The 19169-nt window shown below is 36.0% G+C and overlaps 1 pseudogene; it reads right to left on the bottom strand.

Annotated features, from left to right (window-relative positions):
* Positions 1–15172: 15172 nt before the first annotated feature.
* LOC133303149 (two-component response regulator ORR22-like) lies at positions 15173–16742 on the bottom strand (annotated as a pseudogene).
* Between the last annotated feature and the right edge of the window lie 2427 nt (positions 16743–19169).

Here is a 19169-nt window from a genome sequence, read left to right as displayed (position 1 = left end):
TAGAGATAAAAAGCATGTGGGACCTATGTGTTAGAAAAAATTATATGTAGAACCCATGTCAGCACGAAAATCAAATGGTGTGTAGGAAAATTTGAATTCTCATGTTGAATGAGAATTATAAAACCCATAAGTTAAAGTAGTAAACTGTTTTAAATAGCAGAGAGGTGTCCTTTTCTTGTGTATAGAAAACGATAAAATTGAATAATTAACCATTTTTTTTATAAATCACCTAAAAAAGACAGTCAAAAATATATAAGAAACTTTGTGTAAGATATTTGTGTGTGTGTGTTGAGTTGTGAGTTGTAACGCGGTTGGAATGGATGAATTGTGGCATTTCCAACAAATATACCATATATGATTTTTATCCATATATTACCTTAAAGGTTTTAATATTGCAATTTTATTTTAAAAAATTCCGTGTATATAAACCTATGCTAATAATCTTGAAATCTTACTTTATCCTTTTCAGTTTCAAATTCAAACCAAAGGCTTTCTATTCAACCTAATGGTGGATGAATATTTTAGCAAATTCGAGCTTATCCAATTTGCGGAAAAAAAAACAGACCAGCCATTAGGGATTACGTTCTCCCTCATTCCCAAGAGTTGCTAAAAAATATTAGCCTGTCTCATAAGGGGATATATACGAATATTATGATTTACAATCCACGTATGCCTAAATAAGAGTTTGCAAGAGTTGAATTAAAAAGAATTAGCAGGAGTAACCTTTTTCAATTTTTGGGTTAATAACGTGGTTTAAATTAAGGAAAACATATTTCTGTTTTTATTGTAGAAATTTTTTTTCCATCATACTCACATAAAAGTGAGTAAATCCTATTGTAAAGAGAAAAAAAAAAAGAATAGATTAGTGGAACCCACTCATTTTTATGCGAGTGTGGCAAAAAAAAAAATTATACAACAAAAACAAAAACATTAAACCCTTAAATTAATCAATTAATCAACTAATCAAACCATTAAGTAATTGAGTTTGCCCGTTTTTTAAGTCCCAGTACGAAATTGATCACCTAATTAATGTCCTAACTCCTCCGCCCTCCTATCAGATTTCAGCACAGAATGTTCTTTAGGCTATGTGCTTCCTTGATTTGTCTTCATTAGATGTAAATTACTCACTATAACCCATAAAAAAGTTGACAAAAAAGGATTAATATAATTTTGTTCAAGTAAATGTCATTCAAGAAAAATCCTGTGGATGCAGGCTTACCAACAACCAATATCAATACAATTAAAAAAATCATAAACATTATTTATTTTGGGCCAAGCATGTGTGCAAAAATCTATTAATGGCATGATAGGTCCTGATGGCACTGTTGACCGCCTCAGAGTTCGTTTAATAATCAAGTGATACACTAATATTTTCATATTGGACTATGGGGAAACCTTCTCTCATGTTGCCAAGATGACTTTTGTTCGCTTGTTTCTTGCACTTGCTGTTGTTATTTGCTAGTGGCCTTTTTCTGCTTGACATAAAAAATGCCTTCTTGCACGGTGATTTGTAGGAAGAAGTCTACATAGAGCAACCACCCGATTTTGTTACTCAGGGGGAGTCTTTCGAGATGGTATGCTAGCTTCTCAAATCCTTATATATATGGTCTGAAGCAGTCTTCTCGAATTTGGTTTAGTCATTTCAGTTATATTGTTCAAGCCTTCGATTTAACTCGAAGTGAAGCTGATCACTCTGTTATCTATTTGTATAACTCTTCTAATCAGTTCATCTACCTCCTAGTCCATGTTGATGACATTGTTACTACTGATAACTATCAAGCTGGGATTGATCGGCTAAAGCAGTACTTGTTTAGCCAATTTCAGACCACAAACTGTAACACCCCGTTCTAGAACTGGTTTGTTAACATCGCATTATGATATTAAGCGCAGTTACAATCACATGGGTTCAATTAAAATCCGGATAAATTTTTCATTTTAAAACATACCGAACTTATAATACCCAATATCGTGATCATAACCATATTACCTTGCGGAATCAGATAAATTAAGCTTAACATCATGTTCTTATTCCATTTTTAAGCCATTAATTTACTTCTTATTTATTTCACAACTTCTACTATTCATAAACCCTAACTCATGCAAATTTCAAGGAATCATGAGGTTCAAGGGTTAGAATCTTACCACCAATGGTCACACAACGATGCAAGGAGTGTTCCTCAAGCTCCCATGGAGGTTGAAGCCCTCAAAACCCCAATTTTCACCAAAGGGCCGAATTTTTGAGAGCCAAAATCTCTCTCCACAAAGCTCCCCACTAAGAACTAAGCAAGGATTATGAAAGAGGGCGAGATTCTAAGCGATTTAGGCTTTTGAATCACCCAAAACGGTCAAGGTTTGATCTCTCTCTCTCTTCCTCCCTTCCTTCTCCCTCCTTTCTCCTCCTTCTTTCTGTTCTGGCGTCGACGGGCTGGGTGGGAAATGGGGGTTCCTTTGGCTTTTAGGCACTTAACATAGGTTAAGTGGCTTTAAGCGGGTATTGGTTCGTCTATCTATTCAACTCCAATAATTACCAAACTTTACCCAAAAGTCTGGAATATTATTCTAGGAATATTACTATTTTTAATTTTATATTTTGGGTACTTTCACCAGTACCCATTATGCCCCTTAATTTTCACTGAGTACACTTTTTAACTCCAAAGTGACTCAGATTCATTTAATTAAGCATTATACTTAATTTTACCCAGTAAAACATGGTTAATTAATTAATTACACTAGATTTACTAATTAATTAAGTTGGGCTATTATAATCACCCCACCTTTTAGCGATTTTGTCCGCAAAATCAAGAACGTACCTGTGATATTGCCGGAGAAGCTCATCTTCCCGCTCCCAAGTGGACTCTTCAGGCGTCCTTCCTTCCCACTGGACTTTCACCATAGGAATAGATTTATTTCTCAGCTTCTTCTCATCTCTTTCGAGTATCTTCTGTGGCCCAATAGGAGTCTTCAAATTCTCCCGGATCTCAACATTATCAGGTTGAACCACATGAGAAGGATCAGCTACATATTTCCTCAGCTGAGAAACATGAAACACATCATGCAAATTTGCTAATTGCGGAGGTAAGGCAAGCTGGTAGGCAACCGGTCCCACCCTACGAAGAATCTGGTAGGGTCCAATAAATCTCGGACTCAGCTTCCTCACTCCAAGGGCTCGTCCCACACCCGTAACCGGTGACAGCTTCAGGAACACATGATCTCCCTCCTCAAACTCTAGAGGCCGGTGCTTGAGATCATAATAACTTTTCTGACGATCCTGAGCCTTTTTCAGACGATCCCTAATCATTTTGATCTGCTCAGTAGTCTCCTGAACAAAATCCAATCCAAACCGCTCTGTGTCTCCAACCTCTGACCAACAAGTAGGTGTCCTACACCTGCGACCATACAAGGCCTCGTAGGGAGCCATACCCAGACTAGCATGAAAACTATTATTATATGAAAACTCAACCAGCAGGAGATATCGATCCCATGCAGTACCCTGCTCCAGGGTGCAAGCCCTCAGCATATCCTCCAACGTCCGAATGGTCCTCTCAGTCTGACCATCCGTCTGTGGGTGATAAGCAGTGCTCAGTCTCAACTGAGTGCCAAGAGCCTCCTGCAATGCTCCCCAGAAGCGAGAAGTGAACTTCGGGTCCCGATCACTAACAATGCTCTCAGGCACCCCATGAAGCCTCACAATCTCCTTCACATAGAGCCTAGCCAATCTCTCCGCAGAGAAATCTACCCGAACTGGCAAAAAGTGTGCGGATTTTGTCAATCTATCCACAATCACCCATATAGAATCATAACTAGCCTGTATTCGCGGTAATCCCACTACGAAATCCATGGAGATACTCTCCCATTTCCATTCAGGAACATCCAGAGGTTGCAACATACCAGAAGGCTTTTGATGCTCAATCTTTACCTTCTGACAAATGAGACACTTAGAGACAAATTCGGCAATATCTTTCTTCATACCAGGCCACCAAAAATTCATCTTTAGGTCCTGATACATCTTTGTAGCTCCCGGATGAACTGTAAAATGACCCTTATGGGCCTCTGTCATCACTTCCTCCGCCAACTGCCTAGGTACAACAACACGACCCTGATATAATAGTATACCCTCATCATTGCAGGATACACCACTCTGACCTTTTAGTCGTTTAGCGCTTTCATTTTGCAGTTGAGCTTCTTTGATTCTGGTCATCAGTTCATTCTCAATTGTTGTGATTTCAAAGCCAAAAATTTTACATGGAAAGATTTTAGATAATTGAATATCTCTGAACCTCTCAATCACATCATAATCTCTAATCATCATGCTTGATATGCTCACAGATTTACGGCTCAGTGCATCAGCTACAACATTAGCCTTGCCAGGATGATATTTCAATTCAAAATCATAGTCTTTTAGGAATTCGGTCCACCGTCGTTGTCTCATATTCAGCTCCTTCTGATCGAACAAGTATTTCAAACTCTTGTGATTGCTGAATATTGCAAATTGCATTCCATACAAGAAATGCCTCCACTGTTTCAACCCAAAAACAATTGCAGCAAGCTCAAGGTCATGGGTTGGATAATTTTCTTCATGCGGTTTCAATTGCCTCGATGCATAAGCTACCACCCGCCTATCTTGCATCAGCACACATCCCAATCCCTTTTTGGAAGCATCGTTGTATAGCTCAAATTCACCTTCCGGATCTGGAAGTACCAACACCGGAGCTGTCGTCAATTTCTCCTTAAGGCTCTGAAAGCATTCTTCACATTCTTGTATCCAAACAAATGGAGTATCCTTCCGGGTCAATGGCAACACCATGGCTGAAAATTCTTTAATGAATCTCCGGTAATAACCAGCCAAACCCAGAAAAATCCTTATTTCTGTTACAGTCTTGGGTCTCTCCCAATCAACAACTGCTTCTATCTTGCTAGGATCAACCGTCACTCCATCAGCAGAGATAACGTGACTCAAAAATTGCACTTGAGAAAGCCAAAATTCGCATTTAGAAGGCTTTTGCATATAACTGTTTCTCTCTGAGAATTTGCAACACAGTTCTCAAGTGACCTTCATGCTCTTCCTTACTCTTGGAATATATCAGGATATCATCAATAAACACAATCACGAATTGATCCAGAAACGGCTTAAATATGCGATTCATGTAATCCATAAACACCGCAGGAGCATTAGTGAGTCCAAATGGAATTACTTGATACTCATAATGTCCATATCTAGATCGGAAGGCAGTCTTCGGAATATCTTCCTGCCTAATTCGGATTTGATGATAACCCGACCTCAAATCAATCTTTGAGAAAACACAAGCACCCCTCAACTGATCAAGCAAATCATCTATGCGAGGGAGAGGATACTTGTTTTTAATGGTAACCTTATTCAACTGACGGTAATCAGTGCACAATCTCATGCTACCGTCCTTCTTCTTAACAAATATGACTGGTGCTCCCCACGGGGACACACTAGGCCGGATAAACTGCTTAGCCGAAAGCTCTTCAATATGCTTCTTTAACTCGGCTAATTCCGGTGGTGACATCCTATACGGAGCCAGAGAGATAGGCCCCACACCAGGCAACAGATCAATCGTGAACTCAATCTCTCTATGAGGCAGAAGTTGTGGAATTTCATCTGGAAACACATCCACAAACTCCCTCACCACGGGAATAGTGCCAATCTCCTCATGACTTCCGCCTACTAAACCCCCCACAAAGACATATCCCAATGCCCCGGCCCTCAAAGCCTTTCTAACCTGCAACACAAATAGATATGGGGAAGAACTAGTAGCAGAATCATCAGCATCAAGCACAATCTTTTTACCACAGCAGTCTATCATAGCACAGTTCTTTGACAACCAGTCCATACCCAAGATAACTTGAAGGCTGATCATAGGTAAACAAATAAAATCCAGCACATAATCTCGGCCTTCATATTTGAACTCAACATCTTTACACAACACAGATGTATAACACTCCTCTCCCGTAGCAGTAACCACTTTCATTGGAGGGCGAATGTCATACATTTGCAAATTTAGCCCAACGACCATAAAGTCAGACATACAGGAGTGTGTAGCTCCTGAATCAAACAACACTTCAACATCCATATTATCAATGTAAATTGTACCTTTCACTAGATTCGGAGCCTTCTCCGATTGTTGACGGTCCATGGTATATACTCTACCAACCGTCTGAGACTCTAGCATAGGTGGAACAACAGAGACCGGAACAGCAGTAGCTTGAACTGCCATAGTCCTTGCTTCGTTCTGAGGACACTGCCTGGAGTAGTGACCGGATCTTCCACATTTAAAACAAATCACCTCACCGGTAGCACATGGACCTCTATGCTCCTTGCCACATCCCTTGCACTTGGGAGGAGGTCCTCTATCAACAAAATTCTTCTGAGTACCGGGTTTTTTGAACAAGTCAAAGGGCTTATTTGCATTCAGCTTCTTGCCTTGCACCTTCCTGTTCTTCCAATAACCTGAGCCCGTTGCTTTATTGGAACTAGGTGTCTGGGCCTCAGAAGGCTTCTTGGTTTGGGACACCTTATACACTTCTTCCACCTTTCTACACTGGTTTACAAACCGACTGAACTCTCGGATGTCACAATTTGACATCTTCCGAGACATCTTCTCATTAAGACCCCATTGGAACTTGGAGGTCATTTCAGCCGGAGTGGGTAAGGCTCGCCCATAGTTGGCGTATTTCACCAACTCATTGAATTTTGAGAAGTATTGGTCAATAGACATCGACCCTTGCTTGAGATCGTTGTACTCATTCTGCTTTTGTTCCCTAGCCTCTCTAGGGAAGTAGTTATCCAAGAACAATGTCTCGAACAACCGCCATGTGATCTCCCGACCTTCAACTTCTAATGGCTGCACAGTATTGGTCCACCAATCTTCCGCTTCCTCTTCCAGCATATAAACAGAGTAAGCCAACTTCATTGTGTCAGGGCATCTCATCACCCTGAATATTTTCTCCATCGCTTGGAGCCATTTTGCAGCCGCCATTGGCTCATAACCTCCCTTAAAAGAAGGAGGTTTGTGTTTTCGGAAAGCCATCAATCTTCTTTCCTCCACTTCATGATCACCGACATTTTCAACTCGAGGTTGACGAACTTCAGTGTGATGACTCCGACTTCCAGAGTGGTGACTACCTCACCCTCATTGTTACCCACTCCACCCTCTTCCTGTGAAGGAGGTGGAGAAGGCGTAGCAGTGTGAGGAGGAGGAGTGGGTTGCCGGTTCACGGGCCTAGGACCCCTCAACGTCCTCAACTCGGTCATCATTGCGGCCATAGCAGTCCGCGAGTCTTCATTTGTTTTCATCAGATTTTCATTGGCTTGCCTGCTAGCAGCCAACTCCCTCTGAACGGCTGCAAGAGCTTCAGCCACGGGATCAGGCTGTACGCCCGTTGCCCCACGACCACTTCTAGGCCTCACAAGAGCAGCCAAAACAGGTTCTGGCTGAGCATTGGTGTTTGATGGTCCGGGGTTGTTTCGGTTCCTCGTCATGTCACTACACATGTTACACAAAGAAGTGAGTTGATCAGGCCCACACTTAGTGATCACAACTGCAATAATCATAAAGAGTACTAAAACAACTATAAAGCATCAAACACTAAGCATACTCAACAATAGCTAACAGTTATTCCCTACGAAACTGCTCTGATACCATAAAATGTAACACCCCGTTCTAGAACCGGTTTGTTAACATCGCATTATGATATTAAGCGCAGTTACAATCACATGAGTTCAATTAAAATCCGGATAAATTTTTCATTTTAAAACATACCGAACTTATACTACCCAATATCGTGATCATAACCATATTACCTTGCGGAATCAGATAAATTAAGCTTAACATCATGTTCTTATTCCATTTTTAAACCATTAATTTACTTCTTATTTATTTCACAACTTCTACTATTCATAAACCCTAACTCATGCAAATTTCAAGGAATCATGAGGTTCAAGGGTTAGAATCTTACCACCAATGGTCACACAACGATGCAAGGAGTGTTCCTCAAGCTCCCATGGAGGTTGAAGCCCTCAAAACCCCAATTTTAACCAAAGGGCCGAATTTTTGAGAGCCAAAATCTCTCTCCACAAAGCTCCCCACTAAGAACTAAGCAAGGATTATGAAAGAGGGCGAGATTCTAAGCGATTTAGGCTTTTGAATCACCCAAAACGGTCAAGGTTTGATCTCTCTCTCTCTTCCTCCCTTCCTTCTCCCTCCTTTCTCCTCCTCCTTCTTCTTCTTTTTGTTCTGGCGTCGACGGGCTGGGTGGGAAATGGGGGTTCCTTTGGCTTTTAGTCACTTAACATAGGTTAAGTGGCTTTAAGCGGGTATTGGTTCGTCTATCTATTCAACTCCAATAATTACCAAACTTTACGCAAAAGTCTGGAATATTATTCTATGAATATTACTATTTTTATTTTTATATTTTGGGTACTTTCACCAGTACCCATTATACCCCTTAATTTTTACTGAGTACACTTTTTAACTCCAAAGTGACTCAGATTCATTTAATTAAGCATTATACTTAATTTTACCCAGTAAAACATGGTTAATTAATTAATTACACTAGATTTACTAATTAATTAAGTTGGGCTATTATACAAACCTTGGCAGATTTTGTTATTTCTTAAGGAATGGAGTTGCACAATCTAGGCGTGATATTTCTATTTGCCAGAGAAAGTATGTCTTGGATATCTTAGAGGAGAGTGGTATGTTGGGTTTTAAGCCCATCAATACACCAATGATCCTAATGTTAAGCTCTTACCAGGACAGGGAGAGCCATTGTCAAATCCCGATCAATATCGCTGGTTGGTTGGAAAGTTGAATTATCTTACTGTGACAAGACTACACATCTCCTTTGCTGCTAGTGTTGCAATTCAATTCATTTATTCTCCTTGTGACTATCATTGGGATGTAGAGATCAGGATCCTCCAATACATCAAAAGATCACCAGGGATAGGCTTATTATACACAGATAAAGGGCATAATGAAGTGTATAGCTATTCAAATGCTAATTGAGCAAGTTTTCCCTCAGATAGACGCTCCTCTTCGAGGTATTGTGTCCTCTTTATAGGAAATTTGATTTCTTGTAAGAGTAAGAAGAAAATTGTGGTAGTCAAGTCAAGAGTAGAGGCTGAATATTAGGCAATGAAAACTACAACCTATGAGCTCATCTAGTAAAAACAGTTGGTTAAGGAATTACGCCTTTGTGAACAATATCCCCTGAGAGTCATTTGTGACAATCAAGTTGCGTTACACATATCCTCTAACTCGATCTTTCATGAGAGGACCAAATATATTGAAATTGATTGCCACTTCTTTCGAGAAAAAATTCAATCTGGAGAGGTTGAGACAATATTTGTTAGTTCTAAAGATCAACTTGCAGATATCTTCACCATGGCTCTTTGAAGTCCACAAGTAGATTATATTTGTAGCAAGCTTGGAGCCTATGATATATATGCTCTAACTTGAGGGAGAATGTCAGAATTATTATAATTATCTTGGAATATCTGTTAATAATCATATAATTATATGTAGATATTAGTTTTCTTATTTTATTAGGCTTTGAGTTTCGCCTTTAAGCCTATTAGTTTCTCTACATACTGAACTCCTTTATACATGCGGAATATAGTCTAATAATATATATCATTCATTTTCTCAATTCTCTTTATTCTCATTATTCTCAAGTGTTTTTATCGTGGGCTATTAGTTTTCAAATATGGAAGACTACTTATTTTTTAAATGGAAAATAATTGTTACTATGGTGGCTATTATCTTTCACATTAGATGATATGTGGCCTATATAAAGGGTGTGCATGACAATCTTTCCGGAATGAGTTTTTTTTTTAATTTCTGTTCCCGGGAACAAAAATGGATGAGAATTGCGTTTGATAAAATCGATTTATTTTTTTGTTCCCGGGATGAATCGATTTTTTTTTATGTTGGGGAACAAAAAAAAGAATCAAATTTTTTCTACTTTTCTAATTCTGAGCACACAAAAAAAAAATCAGTTTTCTTTCACACTCTCACCCACTTGCTGGCTATGGCAGCGTACCAGAACAACCCCTTTTGAATGGTTACTTTGTTTCCCACTTGGTATTCGTCCCTCTGGTCCTGTCTTCTTTTGATCCTACGTTTTCTATCTCTCTCGTTTTCTCCATCTGTTAACAATACAAATTGGGTTACCGTAGCACAAATTCCAAACCATGGAATAAACCAGATGCCAGATGCTAACAGTACCCAATGAAATGAGTTTTCACATAAACCATGGAATAAACCGATTTCTGGACAGCATTTAGGTAACCCAATTTTGTAGAATGTCCAATGAATAAACGAGAATAAACTGATAATTCAATTTACTTTCTGATAACGCATTTAGGTAACCCAATTTGGACATTCTGGGCAGAGGTTTTCACATGACTCATTTATTGGACATTCTACAGAAATTGGGTATTGGGTTACCGTGAATTGCCAGAGATGCTGTTATTGGTAAACAATTCCAAACCTGCAATTTCTTGTAATATAGCAACCCAATACCCTATGAAATTCTAATTCTCAGAATGAAAAAAAAAATTGTGTTAACAAACGTAATTCTGATTCTCGGAATAAAAATAAAATATGTTAACAAACGTAATTCTAATGCTCAGAACTCTTCCAATGCACAGAAATAGAAAAAAAATCATTTTTTTCAGAAACAGTGCCAGAAATTAGAATGGTTGTCATGCGCAGCCAAAGTGTGCTTGAACAAGTTCTAAACATACTAAGAAAAGCATAACAAATTCTTTAGAGAAAGAGTTTTAGATGAGTTTACAATGAAAACTCAAGTTAAATCATTTCTATAGTGAGAAAGTAAAGACAATAATAGTAAAAATTAGTAAAAATTATTTTCTCAAAGAGATAATTGTTTATAATACTCCAGATATTTTTAGTGAATTTCTGATAACTTTTTCTTTGATTTTTCCTAGTTGAGCTTTTTATGTAAAATCTTATGTCACTATTATTGGCATTTTTTTTGTACTTGTTAATTTCTTACTAGATACATTTAAAGATAAAGTTAATTTATATTGTTAGTGTCTAGAAAAATGATCTTTAAATTCAATGATTATTTAATTAGTGTCGAAGCACAGGTAGACTTCCACTTGACTTACACTTACCTATCCAACTAATATGACTAGCAATATCGGTATCACTGCTTAAGAAATATCACATATTACCTTACTAATAACTATAATTTCATCCATTTCAGTTAATTGCCATTGCGTATATGGTAAAGTACAAATGAGGTGTTACTTTCATTTGTGCTGTACTCTAGTTCTCTTTCAAAATATAGAAGGCTAAATTGATTGTATGGGTGAGGCGATGATATCTATAAATATAATAGATCCCAATTTACGTGCACTTTTATAATGTGTGCTTTAATGAGGAAATGACGCCTGCCAACTGTAGCTAATGAGACATTGTACGAAGAATATCTCAAAGCTTTCATTATTCGAATCAATACTTTAGAAAATTAATTGTAAGCTAAATTCCCCTTCAATATACGAGAACCCAACACCAAATGAACGTTTGGTACGCGACTTATATGAAAATTCGGAAAAGCATGATAGGAGAACAAAGAATATTGTGTTTAGTTGCTTAATTCTCAAAACTTCCCAGACCAAATATATTTTCGAGATAATAGTTCTGTGTGTTAACTTTCGTACTGTTTGTCAAATTAGAGTTGTTGAGATATATAATCTCACATTGATTGTATATGCAACTAATGTGGAGTTTATAAGACATTGGACATTCCCATCCTTTGAGCTAACTTTTTGAATGGTGTATCCCAAGATTCTTTACAGAATTGGTGGAATTATTAAGTGTCCGGGAAGACAAATTTAATGCGCGAAAATGCTATCGTCAAAGCTTGCAGGTTACATACATTTGCCACATCAGAAGGTATACTGATAGAATGTTAAAATTTAATGAAGCATCTTTCAAGAGTGGAAGCCGTTTATGTTGTCTTTGTGTGTGTTAGTTTACATAGTTACAAAATGGTCTTTCCCACGGCTAAAAACCTTCCATTCCACGGGAAGCATTTGAAAGGCGTAATTTAAATTTTTTTTTAAATTATTTTGCAGAGTCTTCTACGAAAGGAAAGCTGGGTTTTGAATACGAAGCAAATCTAGAGTATTGAATACAAAATCAGGTATATATTTGTTGTATCTTTACTATCTTGGTTGATTCATTCCTGCTTAGTTTTTAGCTTTGTAAACTCCATATTGTCCTTGAACCTCTCTATTTCGTCATTTAAACCCCTCTAACCAATTCCAATATTCGATGAAGTTTTTTTTCTCTCCTATTACAACCTCCACAATCCTCCGCTCCACATATGTAATGAAGCACGAAAACCACAATCAAGAATAATTTCAAGATCACAGATTCGATTTTGATAATAAAAGCCACAAACTAAACTAATACCAAGCAAGAGGAAAGTGTTCTCCTTGTTAAATTATGAAATAACCAAGATAAATACAAAAATACCAAAGCCAGGTTTCTTGATAGCAGAAAACAAATGAAAGAGAGAATGCAATGGACAAAAAATATTACATTTTTAATGGATTAGTTAACTTTAGTAATTTTGTTACTTATGCTTTTCAATAATCAAAGACATGAACCAACAAATTCAACAAGCATACAGACTGTAAAAACATTATAACAAGTAATACATGTGGAAATGCATTATAACAGGTAAAACATTATAAAAAGTAATCAAATAGATGAAAAAGCATTATACCTCATTCAACCAGAAATGGTCGTTGGTCTTGTTTGTGATCAAATTCTCAGTCCAGCTGTGAGCAAGTTCATGAGCCACCACCTGTGCACCAATTTCATCCCCCTTAATCACAGTTGGTGTCAAGAACACCATCTTTGGATTGTCCATACCCCAAAAGGAAAACTAGGAGGCAAAACCAACAAATCAAACCTGTCCCACTTATAGGGTCCAACAAGATCTCCCATTCTCTTATCATGTCCTGTGTCCCAGCAAACTCTGAAGCACCTGAATCCAACACTTCAGGAACAACTTCAGCATAGACCATTGTATGTAGGTTCCACCTGCCTATTCCCAAGTGGAGTCCGTGAAAGAGTGAGGATCAACAGGTTCCATTATTGAACAAGACAGAACAAGAATAGTGGATTTCGTGAATTTTTTCCTTTTGGGTACTTCAAACAAATAGATGGTTCCTAGTGGTAGATCTGTCCTTGTACCGGACTAGGTAGCTGACTTTTAACATACTCGCTATTAATAAAGTTATATCCACAATTGTCATATAAAGGAGAAACATAGTTTGAGATATTGTCTCTGAGTGACCATTTTGGCTATGGAAGAAATAGATGCGTATGAAAAGAGGAGAAACTTGACTCACATGATCATTAAAATTTTATTTTGGTAAAAGTAATCTAATAAGCTAATTTATTTGAGATAGTGCTCAATGTTTCAACGAATAAATTGACTGTTTAACGTGTACAGTGCTCAATGTCACGCTCTAGCTTTGATAGCCTAAGTCTAGGTAAAATATTAGAGCATATACTAGCCTATTAGCGCGCCTAAGCTTATGTAAAATATATTAGAGCCTATACTATTCTATTAAAGACTTGATTTATAGGTCTACTCTGACCTATTATAAAAAACCTAATACAACTTGTAAGGCCAACCAAGTAGGGGTGTTCGCGGTCTGGATTGGATCGGTTTTGAAAGCAAAAACCATTCAATCCAATATCTTCGGTTTGATCATGTAATCATCCATTCGATTTGATTTTTTTTTCAAATTAGATTTGATCCAATCCAATTTTTTTCAATTTAGATTGGATCGGTTATTGATTTTTTGAAAATCCTTAAATTTGTTTCATGATTATTATGCAAATAACATCTTTCGTATATATTAGCTTTGTAAAAAAAATTGAACTACAAAAGTATCTGTAAACGATAATATAGTTTCTTTTTTTGCAATGAAATGTGAAGCTCTAAACAGATGAAGTTTTGTTGATGAGATGTGACTAGATTTTTTTTTTGGGTTAATCGGTCTTGGGTTTAGAAATTTTTGGGCTATGATTGACCCAAGTAGACAGAGGAGAATTAATATATTGGATCGGTTTGGATTGGGTCGATTTTCATCAACCAATTTGAAAACCGATCCAATCCAATTAAAATTTGCGATTTTTTTTTCATTTTTCGATTTTTCGATTTTCGGTTCATTCTTATTGGTTTTTCGGTTTGGTCACCGCGGTTTGAATCGGTTTGGATCAGTTGATGAACACCCCTACTGCCAAGTTGCAAACTAAAGTTTATAGGCGCAAACCAAATTAAAATATAAAAGATAAAAAAAAGTATTCACAAAGATCACGTGAAATAAATTTTCATTGACATCACATGAAATAAATTTTCATTAACATCACATGAAATAATGTTCATTAACATCACATGAAATAATGTTCATAAAGATCACATGAAAATGTTCATAAAAATCAATTGAAAATTTCATATATCTATGGGTTTTATAAGAGTTATGTTGTAGGAAAAGTGATTGTGTAATGTTATAGAGATTCGTTTTGTGTTCCTTAGTTTTTTTTTTTTTTTTTGCTTCAAAAAGTGCGGGCCCCACAAAATTTTGTGTGTGTAGAAAAAAAATTTGTATCATGTGACATGATAGAAGCAAACCCCTATATTTATATATACATATAATTTGCACTTTCTTTACTAATTTAATTTTATATTATATTTTAAATTTTAAATAAATATTTATTATTTGTTAAAATAACATCAATCCTATTACTTTAAAAATTTTAAGTAAATTTTTTTGTAATAAATTTGTATAATTACGAAAATATTTTGATAATTTGTTATGTCAAATTTTTTGAACCAGGCTAAAATTAATTCCTGGCTTCGCCAGTAACTAGGTTGACATTTAAAGTCAAACAAAAGCAACGTACAGTCATTCACAAACTTGAAAAAAAGAAGTCAATATCATCTTACTATAAGCATCTAAAAGCAATTCTTGTGACGGATTTGAATCAGGTTAAGCAATGCCAATGGAATTAGAAAACCATTTAAAGCAAGATAAAAAGGAAAGTGTTAATTTCTCTTACGAATTAAACAAATACAAGAATATTACCATACTTGTTTAACCAATATCCCTCACTATGTCATCCAATGTCCCAAAAAGGTCCTCATCAACTTGGGGCTGCAAAATGTAGGCATCATGTGTAGTGTTTAAGATTCTTCCTGATTCAAATGAGGTGCCGATGTTTTCATATGTATCTACTGATTTCATTTGTAAGTAAGAATTACTACAACCCAATGTAGCAACCTTGCTAGCTTGTTAAGTTGCCTTCTTAAGGCCAAGTTTGTATTTCTGCAATACAAAATGAGAGTGAGCTTATTCACTATTATCATAATACAAGATATGGATTAGAATTATGCATTTTTTATGCACACTGATATTTCCTAATTGACTTTGATCAAAATTTTAATAAACCATTAGGTTTAAATGATTATCAAACAATCATTTTCCAAAAGTTAAAAGGTAATTACCCATTCAACTTTGATCTTGTGCCAAAATTGAAACCGCGGGATGCTAAAAGGTAGATATCATTTGTATTTTATTTTATTTTGTCAATAAGATCATTTGTGTTTTAAGCATAAACAGTCCAAAAATTTATGATAAACGAGAAATTTAAAATTCATACCTGCAAATGGCTTGCTATATTTTCTCTGGTAAGACCTTCAATATTCATCAACTGAAATATTCTCTTAGAACAACCTCTTGAATAACAGTTGAAGAAAGCTTATATTAGAATTGATAATATCCATGTTGAGGTATCAAATAGTAACATTTTAAATCTCATGTTCTTATGTCAAACAAAAAATGAAAAGTAAATATTCAGTATCATATAAACTCACCATCAATGCCCAATTGATTGACTGCAGTAAGAAATTTTCCATGCAACTCGGAATTCCAAATTATGCGATGTTTCTTTTGTGTTGAGGGTTCCTCATTCTCTTTTCCATTCTTTTCATCATCATCTTCCTCATATAGTTCCTTCCTTTTTTGACCTTGCATTCGATTATGGTCAGCATTATTTTTTGATGCAATGCCTTGACTACCTTCCCCAACCATATTGCAGGCTTATTCTGATCCTTGCGATCAATCTTTCTTCGTACCACATGTTGTCATATGTTCTGCAGTACTTCGATTCGAGGAGGTTTAATTAAGTAGTCACATGCGCCATGTATGACACCTTTCTTCACTCGCTTTGTGTCACTGAATTTTGACAAAACTAGATCACAAAACAAAACATAAAAGTAACAATTTAAGTTGAGTGATGAATAGTTCCACTAGTGTGAGAGAACACATGTTTATCAGACTGGATTTATCTCCAACTTTAGGGAGAACAAAAGAAAAAAAATTTAAAAAAAAAAAATCTATGAAATTTGGAAATTTTTCATCAGACAATACCAGTAATCTCATAATAAGGAAAAATAAATCTCAAGTTAAATACATACTAAGACAAGAGTATTTGTGCTTACTGATGACAGGTATGTCCATTTCATGTCCCACTATCTCAAGTAGCTTAAATCCATCCATGTGGCATATTCGCATCGGTAATAACGAGGTCAAACATATTTCCGTTTGTCCTCAACATTTCTAGCGCTTTGATTGATTGAATAGTTGTACTAACTGCAACAATCATAAATTAGATGTGAGATTTAGTCGGCACCGTACAAGTCAAAAAGACCTCTTGCAGAATCAAAGTATATCAATTCAACCAATAGCAAACGCTTAGTCAAAATAAGAGGATTTATAGTTCTAATAGTATTGTGGCAACAAAAGAAAATAACTTTTTAAATTATTCAAACTTAAAATGAAGTTTCGACTTTAGAAGATTTATGAAAATGCCCATCTTACAAAGAAAGAAATTCTGAGTTGAAAATTTAGAAAATAGTCAAGTGATATATATATATATATATATATTTATATATATATATAAGCGACTGAACATAGATTTAAAACTTTAGAGTGGCAACGAAATATATGTTCAGTTTATCACGAAGTAAAATAATTCATGACCCCACAAGCAAAAACCAATGAAGTTGATGAGCAAAAATCAATGCAGACTCAAATCTCTGAGTGGCAAGCGAAATAGCTTCCTCAGAGGCACACTCCCACAATCACTATCAGACACCATAGCATCAAGATCTATAGTAACATGTAGATCTGGCTTCATGCAACTTGTCCCTTCATGAAACACTAGTAACCTTTTTATAACAAATGCCTCAAGCAAGATAAATTTCAACTGGGCCAGATGAAAATGCGTAAACCTCCTAAACAAGTTACAAAATCACAATCAGAAAACATGAATCAATTGGGCCAGATGACTATGTGTAATCCGGAAAATTGTTGGTTTCCAGGAACTGTGGTTTACTGGGATTTTGGGGAATTAATTAAAGGATAACCTTAATCTAGGAACTTAACTGGTTGAAAAACATAATATTTTATTTACTTTGGACAACTTTCTGCAATCGAATAAATCTTTGGTGCTACTGTTGCACCAAGATTCAGTGCATCCCACCAATGAGAGTATTACACATCATAGGAGAGAGAAAAAATTTGACAGAGAAAAGAAAACTTTAACTGACATGTAATATTTCTATTGGTGGGATGTATTGAATCTTTGGTGCAATAGTAGCACCAAAGATTTATTCTCTCCAATCATGCATTAGAGCATAAAGTTATTAACATTTGGTTGCACGCATAAATTCGAAACATCATAAGGAAGAAATATGCCAAAGAGAATGTACTTCATACGAAGACATATGCACTAAACCATATTCTTTCATGCATTTTATCGAACGCTTATAGTGCAAAACGAAAATGCAAGTGTGGTTTCCTAACTAAATTATTTTTTCATCGAACGCTTATAGAAACTGACACCCACCAACCAAATTATTTTTATTTGCAAACACTTCTTCATGCCCTCAGCACTAACTCACTATACTTCAATGGAACCAAGTCTCAGTTTTAATAATAATGGCAGCACCAATAGCAATTGCAAAAGTGATTCTGATATCATTACCTAAGTAACGTCTACCGAATCTCTTTGCGTTGGGCTTTCGGTTTTGGGCTCGGAAGAGTCCAGATCAATATGCATATGGATCATTTTTTTTTTTTGGTACGTTGGGTCATCTTTTTTTCTTTGATAAAATATTGCCAACTATAAGGGAGTGTTTGGTATGAGTCTTTAGTATGAAATAATAGGAAAGTGGGGTAGAGAATATTTATTTACCATGTTTGGTATGAATATTGTAAACAAAATGCAAGAAATTTTTTTACCCAGTATTTATTTTTTGAACTACACAAAGGCAAATTTGTGTCCCACTTAATCTTTGGTATTTTTTTTTCTTTGATCTTGGATTCTCAAAAGATACATTTCATTCACTTTTTCCCAAAAAAAAGCAACATTTGATGATGGCATATTCAAAAAATTAAAGGATATTTTAATAATTTCATTCACATTTCCATCAATATTTTACCATCAATCAAACATAGCATCAGTAAAATTAACCTAACTTTCCCTGAAAAATTTTAACCAACCAAACACTTTTTTGTAACTTACCCTGGATAAAAAAATTTCTATCAAATTCCTAACAATCTTTTTTTTCTCGGTTAAAAAAATATCTCTCGTATCAAATGCTCCTACTAAAAAAATGCTCACGCTCGAGCACCATAACAATAGTTTGTTGTTGACTATTCAGTTTTATAGACTTGATCGAGCAAGACAACGAACTAAGTCCTACCATCTATGACTATCAGCACTTAGCTCATTTTAAGTAATACCTTTTCAAGATCCATTTTCAATAGTCATTACTACATTCATGATAAATAACCTTTGAACTAGTTCAACCTATGAAACCAAGGTCACTTTCTGAATACTTGTGGAACACTAATGTAACAAGTGTTTTGCATTTATATACCAAACTGTCATGCTAATAGTAAAATTTACCAGACTGTTATGAAATTCGCTACAACTGGTAGCAAACTTAGTAGTCAATGATTTCTTGACACGTGGCACACTTGTGCAGGAAAAGCTGACTGCCACGTGTCCAAGTTTGCTACGACT

This window comes from Gastrolobium bilobum, unplaced genomic scaffold (genome assembly GCF_033153095.1).
Source record: "Gastrolobium bilobum isolate Gb01-03AN ecotype WA unplaced genomic scaffold, APGP_CSIRO_Gbil_v1 utg10432, whole genome shotgun sequence".
NCBI lineage: Eukaryota > Viridiplantae > Streptophyta > Magnoliopsida > Fabales > Fabaceae > Gastrolobium > Gastrolobium bilobum.
The sequence above is the reverse complement of the archived record's forward strand: the minus strand, read 5'-3'. Positions and strand labels throughout refer to the sequence as shown.